We start from the raw sequence: 10,000 nt of genomic DNA, 5'->3' as shown, positions 1-10,000 counted from the left end.
AAAAACTATATGTTATCGCTTTGTCATTATGGGGTATTGTGTGTAGATATATTTTATTTTATTTCATCCATTTTAGTATAAGTCTGTAAGGTAACAAAATGTGGAAAAAGTAAGGGGTCTGAAAACTTTCCAAATGCACTGTACCTATGCAGGCTAGCTTCTTTTCCTTTGCTAGCCAGCCAACTAAATCTATCACACAATCACATCAAGCAGCTGAAATTACAGAAAACGATCTACATTTTTGTTTGTTTTACCTTGGATTATATTGCCATTTCTTTGGATATATCCATTACAATGACCCTGATAAATGAATTTGCCTGGCTCAGAGAAGCTGTCAGTCTGTTCACATTCATACAGATCGCACGGTGGAGGTCCCCAAAAAAATGGCAACATTGATCCACAGGTCGGAGAGGTAGACAGCAAGGTTTAGATAAACCACAACTGTTTCAAACCAAATGCTAGCCTCTGGGCATTGGGAAATATTGAATATGACCTTTCGCGTGTGAGGCGAACGTGATAACATCTACACTACTGAAACTACAATACAAAAAGAGGAAGTCGTGGAAAATATTAGGAATGCCCACAAGTCTACCTCACATAATATCCCAAAGTGAGTACCACAGAAAGAGCCATAATACCCATTAAAAACTAGCGGTCAAACAGGAAAATGGTTCCAATCATTTTTCCACCCTTCATGTTCCCCACAGGGGATTTTAAAAACACTTAAAATAAGGGCTGTGTTTCTTGTCGGCTTACCCTGGAGTGGTAAACTATTTGAATCATTATGGACCTCAGACCACACGTAGCAGGAATATATTCAGAGCGCCCAAGCTAGCCACACATGCAGAGTGCGTTACGCGACAAAAAAGGTAAGTCTGAATACCAAATACTGAGAAGTGCGAAGGAAAAGCATGAATTCCGAAATTGGGACCGAGCCCTAAGTGAATAGGCTTACTGTCCAATTGTTAAAATGTGTTTCCGCCCGGTCTCGAACCGGGGACCTTTCGCGTGTTAGGCGAACGTGATAACCACTACACTACGGAAACCTGATGAGTGGAATACTAAGGGTGTGGCTGACTTTGGCTGGGTGGGGCATTTATCACTCTCGGAACCTATTGAAAATCAGAAATTACTTAGTCCATTAATTAAGCAATAAGGCTTGAGAAGCCGGGAATTATGAGGTATTTTTAAAATATTTGTTTTATTAATAAAAACTATATGTTATCGCTTTGTCATTATGGGGTATTGTGTGTAGATAGATTTTATTTTATTTCCTCCATTTTAGTATAAGTCTGTAATGTAACAAAATGTGGAAAAAAGTAAGGGGTCTGAAAACTTTCCAAATGCACTGTACCTATGCAGGCTAGCTTCTTTTCCTTTGCTAGCCAGCCAACTAAATCTATCACACAATCACATCAAGCAGCTGAAATTACAGAAAACGATCTACATTTTTGTTTGTTTTACCTTGGATTATATTGCCATTTCTTTGGATATATCCATTACAATGACCCTGATAAATGAATTTGCCTGGCTCAGAGAAGCTGTCAGTCTGTTCACATTCATACAGATCGCACGGTGGAGGTCCCCAAAAAAATGGCAACATTGATCCACAGGTCGGAGAGGTAGACAGCAAGGTTTAGATAAACCACAACTGTTTCAAACCAAATGCTAGCCTCTGGGCATTGGGAAATATTGAATATGACCTTTCGCGTGTGAGGCGAACGTGATAACATCTACACTACTGAAACTACAATACAAAAAGAGGAAGTCGTGGAAAATATTAGGAATGCCCACAAGTCTACCTCACATAATATCCCAAAGTGAGTACCACAGAAAGAGCCATAATACCCATTAAAAACTAGCGGTCAAACAGGAAAATGGTTCCAATCATTTTTCCACCCTTCATGTTCCCCACAGGGGATTTTAAAAACACTTAAAATAAGGGCTGTGTTTCTTGTCGGCTTACCCTGGAGTGGTAAACTATTTGAATCATTATGGACCTCAGACCACACGTAGCAGGAATATATTCAGAGCGCCCAAGCTAGCCACACATGCAGAGTGCGTTACGCGACAAAAAAGGTAAGTCTGAATACCAAATACTGAGAAGTGCGAAGGAAAAGCATGAATTCCGAAATTGGGACCGAGCCCTAAGTGAATAGGCTTACTGTCCAATTTGTTAAAATGTGTTTCCGCCCGGTTTCGAACCGGGGACCTTTCGCGTGTGAGGCGAACGTGATAACCACTACACTACAGAAACCTGATGAGTGGAATACTAAGGGTGTGGCTGACTTTGGCAGGGTGGGATATTTATCGCTCTCAGAATCTATTGAAAATCTGAAATTACTTAGTCCATTAATTAAGCAATAAGGTTTGAGAAGCCGGGAATTATGAGGTATTTTTTAAATATTTGTTTTATTAATAAAAACTATATGTTATCGCTTTGTCATTATGGGGTATTGTGTGTAGATATATTTTATTTTATTTCATCCATTTTAGTATAAGTCTGTAAGGTAACAAAATGTGGAAAAAGTAAGGGGTCTGAAAACTTTCCAAATGCACTGTACCTATGCAGGCTAGCTTCTTTTCCTTTGCTAGCCAGCCAACTAAATCTATCACACAATCACATCAAGCAGCTGAAATTACAGAAAACGATCTACATTTTTGTTTGTTTTACCTTGGATTATATTGCCATTTCTTTGGATATATCCATTACAATGACCCTGATAAATGAATTTGCCTGGCTCAGAGAAGCTGTCAGTCTGTTCACATTCATACAGATCGCACGGTGGAGGTCCCCAAAAAATGGCAACATTGATCCACAGGTCGGAGAGGTAGACAGCAAGGTTTAGATAAACCACAACTGTTTCAAACCAAATGCTAGCCTCTGGGCATTGGGAAATATTGAATATGACCTTTCGCGTGTGAGGCGAACGTGATAACATCTACACTACTGAAACTACAATACAAAAAGAGGAAGTCGTGGAAAATATTAGGAATGCCCACAAGTCTACCTCACATAATATCCCAAAGTGAGTACCACAGAAAGAGCCATAATACCCATTAAAAACTAGCGGTCAAACAGGAAAATGGTTCCAATCATTTTTCCACCCTTCATGTTCCCCACAGGGGATTTTAAAAACACTTAAAATAAGGGCTGTGTTTCTTGTCGGCTTACCCTGGAGTGGTAAACTATTTGAATCATTATGGACCTCAGACCACACGTAGCAGGAATATATTCAGAGCGCCCAAGCTAGCCACACATGCAGAGTGCGTTACGCGACAAAAAAGGTAAGTCTGAATACCAAATACTGAGAAGTGCGAAGGAAAAGCATGAATTCCGAAATTGGGACCGAGCCCTAAGTGAATAGGCTTACTGTCCAATTTGTTAAAAAGTGTTTCCGCCCGGTCTCGAACCGGGACCTTTCGCGTGTTAGGCGAACGTGATAACCACTACACTACGGAAACCTGATGAGTGGAATACTAAGGGTGTGGCTGACTTTGGCTGGGTGGGGCATTTATCACTCTCAGAACCTATTGAAAATCAGAAATTACTTAGTCCATTAATTAAGCAATAAGGCTTGAGAAGCCGGGAATTATGAGGTATTTTTAAAATATTTGTTTTATTAATAAAAACTATATGTTATCGCTTTGTCATTATGGGGTATTGTGTGTAGATATATTTTATTTTATTTCCTCCATTTTAGTATAAGTCTGTAATGTAACAAAATGTGGAAAAAGTAAGGGGTCTGAAAACTTTCCAATGCACTGTACCTATGCAGGCTAGCTTCTTTTCCTTTGCTAGCCAGCCAACTAAATCTATCACACAATCACATCAAGCAGCTGAAATGACAGAAAACGATCTACATTTTTGTTTGTTTTACCTTGGATTATATTGCCATTTCTTTGGATATATCCATTACAATGACCCTGATAAATGAATTTGCCTGGCTCAGAGAAGCTGTCAGTCTGTTCACATTCATACAGATCGCACGGTGGAGGTCCCCAAAAAAATGGCAACATTGATCCACAGGTCGGAGAGGTAGACAGCAAGGTTTAGATAAACCACAACTGTTTCAAACCAAATGCTAGCCTCTGGGCATTGGGAAATATTGAATATGACCTTTCGCGTGTGAGGCGAACGTGATAACATCTACACTACTGAAACTACAATACAAAAAGAGGAAGTCGTGGAAAATATTAGGAATGCCCACAAGTCTACCTCACATAATATCCCAAAGTGAGTACCACAGAAAGAGCCATAATACCCATTAAAAACTAGCGGTCAAACAGGAAAATGGTTCCAATCATTTTTCCACCCTTCATGTTCCCCACAGGGGATTTTAAAAACACTTAAAATAAGGGCTGTGTTTCTTGTCGGCTTACCCTGGAGTGGTAAACTATTTGAATCATTATGGACCTCAGACCACACGTAGCAGGAATATATTCAGAGCGCCCAAGCTAGCCACACATGCAGAGTGCGTTACGCGACAAAAAAGGTAAGTCTGAATACCAAATACTGAGAGAAGTGCGAAGGAAAAGCATGAATTCCGAAATTGGGACCGAGCCCTAAGTGAATAGGCTTACTGTCCAATTTGTTAAAAAGTGTTTCCGCCCGGTCTCGAACCGGGGACCTTTCGCGTGTTAGGCGAACGTGATAACCACTACACTACAGAAACCTGATGAGTGGAATACTAAGGGTGTGGCTGACTTTGGCTGGGTGGGGCATTTATCACTCTCAGAACCTATTGAAAATCAGAAATTACTTAGTCCATTAATTAAGCAATAAGGCTTGAGAAGCCGGGAATTATGAGGTATTTTTAAAATATTTGTTTTATTAATAAAAACTATATGTTATCGCTTTGTCATTATGGGGTATTGTGTGTAGATAGATTTTATTTTATTTCATCCATTTTAGTATAAGTCTGTAATGTAACAAAATGTGGAAAAAAGTAAGGGGTCTGAAAACTTTCCAAATGCACTGTACCTATGCAGGCTAGCTTCTTTTCCTTTGCTAGCCAGCCAACTAAATCTATCACACAATCACATCAAGCAGCTGAAATGACAGAAAACGATCTACATTTTTGTTTGTTTTACCTTGGATTATATTGCCATTTCTTTGGATATATCCATTACAATGACCCTGATAAATGAATTTGCCTGGCTCAGAGAAGCTGTCAGTCTGTTCACATTCATACAGATCGCACGGTGGAGGTCCCCAAAAAATGGCAACATTGATCCACAGGTCGGAGAGGTAGACAGCAAGGTTTAGATAAACCACAACTGTTTCAAACCAAATGCTAGCCTCTGGGCATTGGGAAATATTGAATATGACCTTTCGCGTGTGAGGCGAACGTGATAACATCTACACTACTGAAACTACAATACAAAAAGAGGAAGTCGTGGAAAATATTAGGAATGCCCACAAGTCTACCTCACATAATATCCCAAAGTGAGTACCACAGAAAGAGCCATAATACCCATTAAAAACTAGCGGTCAAACAGGAAAATGGTTCCAATCATTTTTTCCACCCTTCATGTTCCCCACAGGGGATTTTAAAAACACTTAAAATAAGGGCTGTGTTTCTTGTCGGCTTACCCTGGAGTGGTAAACTATTTGAATCATTATGGACCTCAGACCACACGTAGCAGGAATATATTCAGAGCGCCCAAGCTAGCCACACATGCAGAGTGCGTTACGCGACAAAAAAGGTAAGTCTGAATACCAAATACTGAGAAGTGCGAAGGAAAAGCATGAATTCCGAAATTGGGACCGAGCCCTAAGTGAATAGGCTTACTGTCCAATTTGTTAAAAAGTGTTTCCGCCCGGTCTCGAACCGGGGACCTTTCGCGTGTTAGGCGAACGTGATAACCACTACACTACGGAAACCTGATGAGTGGAATACTAAGGGTGTGGCTGACTTTGGCTGGGTGGGGCATTTATCGCTCTCAGAACCTATTGAAAATCAGAAATTACTTAGTCCATTAATTAAGCAATAAGGCTTGAGAAGCCGGGAATTATGAGGTATTTTTTAAAATATTTGTTTTATTAATAAAAACTATATGTTATCGCTTTGTCATTATGGGGTATTGTGTGTAGATAGATTTTATTTTATTTCATCCATTTTAGTATAAGTCTGTAATGTAACAAAATGTGGAAAAAAGTAAGGGGTCTGAAAACTTTCCAAATGCACTGTACCTATGCAGGCTAGCTTCTTTTCCTTTGCTAGCCAGCCAACTAAATCTATCACACAATCACATCAAGCAGCTGAAATGACAGAAAACGATCTACATTTTTGTTTGTTTTACCTTGGATTATATTGCCATTTCTTTGGATATATCCATTACAATGACCCTGATAAATGAATTTGCCTGGCTCAGAGAAGCTGTCAGTCTGTTCACATTCATACAGATCGCACGGTGGAGGTCCCCAAAAAAATGGCAACATTGATCCACAGGTCGGAGAGGTAGACAGCAAGGTTTAGATAAACCACAACTGTTTCAAACCAAATGCTAGCCTCTGGCATTGGGAAATATTGAATATGACCTTTCGCGTGTGAGGCGAACGTGATAACATCTACACTACTGAAACTACAATACAAAAAGAGGAAGTCGTGGAAAATATTAGGAATGCCCACAAGTCTACCTCACATAATATCCCAAAGTGAGTACCACAGAAAGAGCCATAATACCCATTAAAAACTAGCGGTCAAACAGGAAAATGGTTCCAATCATTTTTCCACCCTTCATGTTCCCCACAGGGGATTTTAAAAACACTTAAAATAAGGGCTGTGTTTCTTGTCGGCTTACCCTGGAGTGGTAAACTATTTGAATCATTATGGACCTCAGACCACACGTAGCAGGAATATATTCAGAGCGCCCAAGCTAGCCACACATGCAGAGTGCGTTACGCGACAAAAAAGGTAAGTCTGAATACCAAATACTGAGAAGTGCGAAGGAAAAGCATGAATTCCGAAATTGGGACCGAGCCCTAAGTGAATAGGCTTACTGTCCAATTTGTTAAAAAGTGTTTCCACCCGGTCTCGAACCGGGGACCTTTCGCGTGTTAGGCGAACGTGATAACCACTACACTACGGAAACCTGATGAGTGGAATACTAAGGGTGTGGCTGACTTTGGCTGGGTGGGCATTTATCGCTCTCAGAACCTATTGAAAATCAGAAATTACTTAGTCCATTAATTAAGCAATAAGGCTTGAGAAGCCGGGAATTATGAGGTATTTTTAAAATATTTGTTTTATTAATAAAAACTATATGTTATCGCTTTGTCATTATGGGGTATTGTGTGTAGATAGATTTTATTTTATTTCCTCCATTTTAGTATAAGTCTGTAATGTAACAAAATGTGGAAAAAAGTAAGGGGTCTGAAAACTTTCCGAATGCACTGTACCTATGCAGGCTAGCTTCTTTTCCTTTGCTAGCCAGCCAACTAAATCTATCACACAATCACATCAAGCAGCTGAAATGACAGAAAACGCTCTACATTTTTGTTTGTTTTACCTTGGATTATATTGCCATTTCTTTGGATATATCCATTACAATGACCCTGATAAATGAATTTGCCTGGCTCAGAGAAGCTGTCAGTCTGTTCACATTCATACAGATCGCACGGTGGAGGTCCCCAAAAAAACGGCAACAATGATCCACAGGTCGGAGAGGTAGACAGCAAGGTTTAGATAAACCACAACTATTTCAAACCAAATGCTAGCCTCTGGGCATTGGGAAATATTGAATATGACCTTTCGCGTGTGAGGCGAACGTGATAACATCTACACTACTGAAACTACAATACAAAAAGAGGAAGTCGTGGAAAATATTAGGAATGCCCACAAGTCTACCTCACATAATATCCCAAAGTGAGTACCACAGAAAGAGCCATAATACCCATTAAAAACTAGCGGTCAAACAGGAAAATGGTTCCAATCATTTTTCCACCCTTCATGTTCCCCACAGGGGATTTTAAAAACACTTAAAATAAGGGCTGTGTTTCTTGTCGGCTTACCTGGAGTGGTAAACTATTTGAATCATTATGGACCTCAGACCACACGTAGCAGGAATATATTCAGAGCGCCCAAGCTAGCCACACATGCAGAGTGCGTTACGCGACAAAAAAGGTAAGTCTGAATACCAAATACTGAGAAGTGCGAAGGAAAAGCATGAATTCCGAAATTGGGACCGAGCCCTAAGTGAATAGGCTTACTGTCCAATTTGTTAAAAAGTGTTTCCACCCGGTCTCGAACCGGGGACCTTTCGCGTGTTAGGCGAACGTGATAACCACTACACTACGGAAACCTGATGAGTGGAATACTAAGGGTGTGGCTGACTTTGGCTGGGTGGGGCATTTATCGCTCTCAGAACCTATTGAAAATCAGAAATTACTTAGTCCATTAATTAAGCAATAAGGCTTGAGAAGCCGGGAATTATGAGGTATTTTTAAAATATTTGTTTTATTAATAAAAACTATATGTTATCGCTTTGTCATTATGGGGTATTGTGTAGTAGATAGATTTTATTTTATTTCATCCATTTTAGTATAAGTCTGTAATGTAACAAAATGTGGAAAAAAGTAAGGGGTCTGAAAACTTTCCGAATGCACTGTACCTATGCAGGCTAGCTTCTTTTCCTTTGCTAGCCAGCCAACTAAATCTATCACACAATCACATCAAGCAGCTGAAATGACAGAAAACGATCTACATTTTTGTTTGTTTTACCTTGGATTATATTGCCATTTCTTTGGATATATCCATTACAATGACCCTGATAAATGAATTTGCCTGGCTCAGAGAAGCTGTCAGTCTGTTCACATTCATACAGATCGCACGGTGGAGGTCCCCAAAAAACGGCAACATTGATCCACAGGTCGGAGAGGTAGACAGCAAGGTTTAGATAAACCACAACTGTTTCAAACCAAATGCTAGCCTCTGGGCATTGGGAAATATTGAATATGACCTTTCGCGTGTGAGGCGAACGTGATAACATCTACACTACTGAAACTACAATACAAAAAGAGGAAGTCGTGGAAAATATTAGGAATGCCCACAAGTCTACCTCACATAATATCCCAAAGTGAGTACCACAGAAAGAGCCATAATACCCATTAAAAACTAGCGGTCAAACAGGAAAATGGTTCCAATCATTTTTCCACCCTTCATGTTCCCCACAGGGGATTTTAAAAACACTTAAAATAAGGGCTGTGTTTCTTGTCGGCTTACCCTGGAGTGGTAAACTATTTGAATCATTATGGACCTCAGACCACACGTAGCAGGAATATATTCAGAGCGCCCAAGCTAGCCACACATGCAGAGTGCGTTACGCGACAAAAAAGGTAAGTCGGAATACCAAATACTGAGAAGTGCGAAGGAAAAGCATGAATTCCGAAATTGGGACCGAGCCCTAAGTGAATAGGCTTACTGTCCAATTGAGAAAAAAGTGTTTCCGCCCGGTCTCGAACCGGGGACCTTTCGCGTGTTAGGCGAACGTGATAACCACTACACTACAGAAACCTAATGCGTGGAATACTAAGGGTGTGGCTGACTTTGGCTGGGTGTGGCATTTATCGCTCTCAGAACCTATTGAAAATCAGAAATTACTTAGTCCATTAATTAAGCAATAAGGCTTGAGAAGCCGGGAATTATGAGGTATTTTTAAAATATTTGTTTTATTAATGAAAATTATATGTTATCGCTGTGTCATTATGGGGTATTGTGTGTAGATAGATTTTATTTTATTTCATCCATTTTAGGATAAGTCTATAACGTAACAAAATGTGGAAAAAAGTAAGGGTCTGAAAAATTTCTGAATGCACTGTACCTATGCAGGCTAGCTTCTTTTCCTTTGCTAGCCAGCCAACTAAATCTATCACACAATCACATCAAGCAGCTGAAATGACAGAAAACGATCTACATTTTTGTTTGTTTTACCTTGGATTATATTGCCATTTCTTTGGATATATCCATTACAATGACCCTGATAAATGAATTTGCCT

At 39.8% G+C, this 10,000-nt stretch overlaps 1 protein-coding gene and 8 non-coding genes across 9 annotated transcripts in view; 1 reads left to right on the top strand and 8 right to left on the bottom strand.

Annotated features, from left to right (window-relative positions):
* LOC124043145 (gamma-aminobutyric acid type B receptor subunit 1-like) overlaps positions 1 to 10,000 on the top strand; it is a 438,637-nt gene that overhangs the window by 411,089 nt on the left and 17,548 nt on the right. The gene's annotated exons all lie outside the window — the stretch shown is intronic.
* Positions 974 to 1,046, bottom strand: trnav-aac. The gene has a single exon. It is a non-coding gene; the product is annotated as a tRNA-Val (tRNA).
* On the bottom strand, positions 2,185 to 2,257 carry trnav-cac. The gene has a single exon. It is a non-coding gene; the product is annotated as a tRNA-Val (tRNA).
* Positions 3,394 to 3,465, bottom strand: trnav-aac. The gene has a single exon. It is a non-coding gene; the product is annotated as a tRNA-Val (tRNA).
* Positions 4,604 to 4,676, bottom strand: trnav-aac. Its single transcript has one exon. It is a non-coding gene; the product is annotated as a tRNA-Val (tRNA).
* On the bottom strand, positions 5,815 to 5,887 carry trnav-aac. Its single transcript has one exon. It is a non-coding gene; the product is annotated as a tRNA-Val (tRNA).
* trnav-aac lies at positions 7,026 to 7,098 on the bottom strand. The gene has a single exon. It is a non-coding gene; the product is annotated as a tRNA-Val (tRNA).
* trnav-aac lies at positions 8,235 to 8,307 on the bottom strand. Its single transcript has one exon. It is a non-coding gene; the product is annotated as a tRNA-Val (tRNA).
* On the bottom strand, positions 9,446 to 9,518 carry trnav-aac. The gene has a single exon. It is a non-coding gene; the product is annotated as a tRNA-Val (tRNA).

Source organism: Oncorhynchus gorbuscha, linkage group LG09, assembly GCF_021184085.1.
Source record: "Oncorhynchus gorbuscha isolate QuinsamMale2020 ecotype Even-year linkage group LG09, OgorEven_v1.0, whole genome shotgun sequence".
NCBI classification, from domain to species: Eukaryota; Metazoa; Chordata; class Actinopteri; order Salmoniformes; family Salmonidae; genus Oncorhynchus; species Oncorhynchus gorbuscha.
Note: the sequence above shows the minus strand (reverse complement) of the source record. Positions and strands in the feature narration are given on the sequence as shown.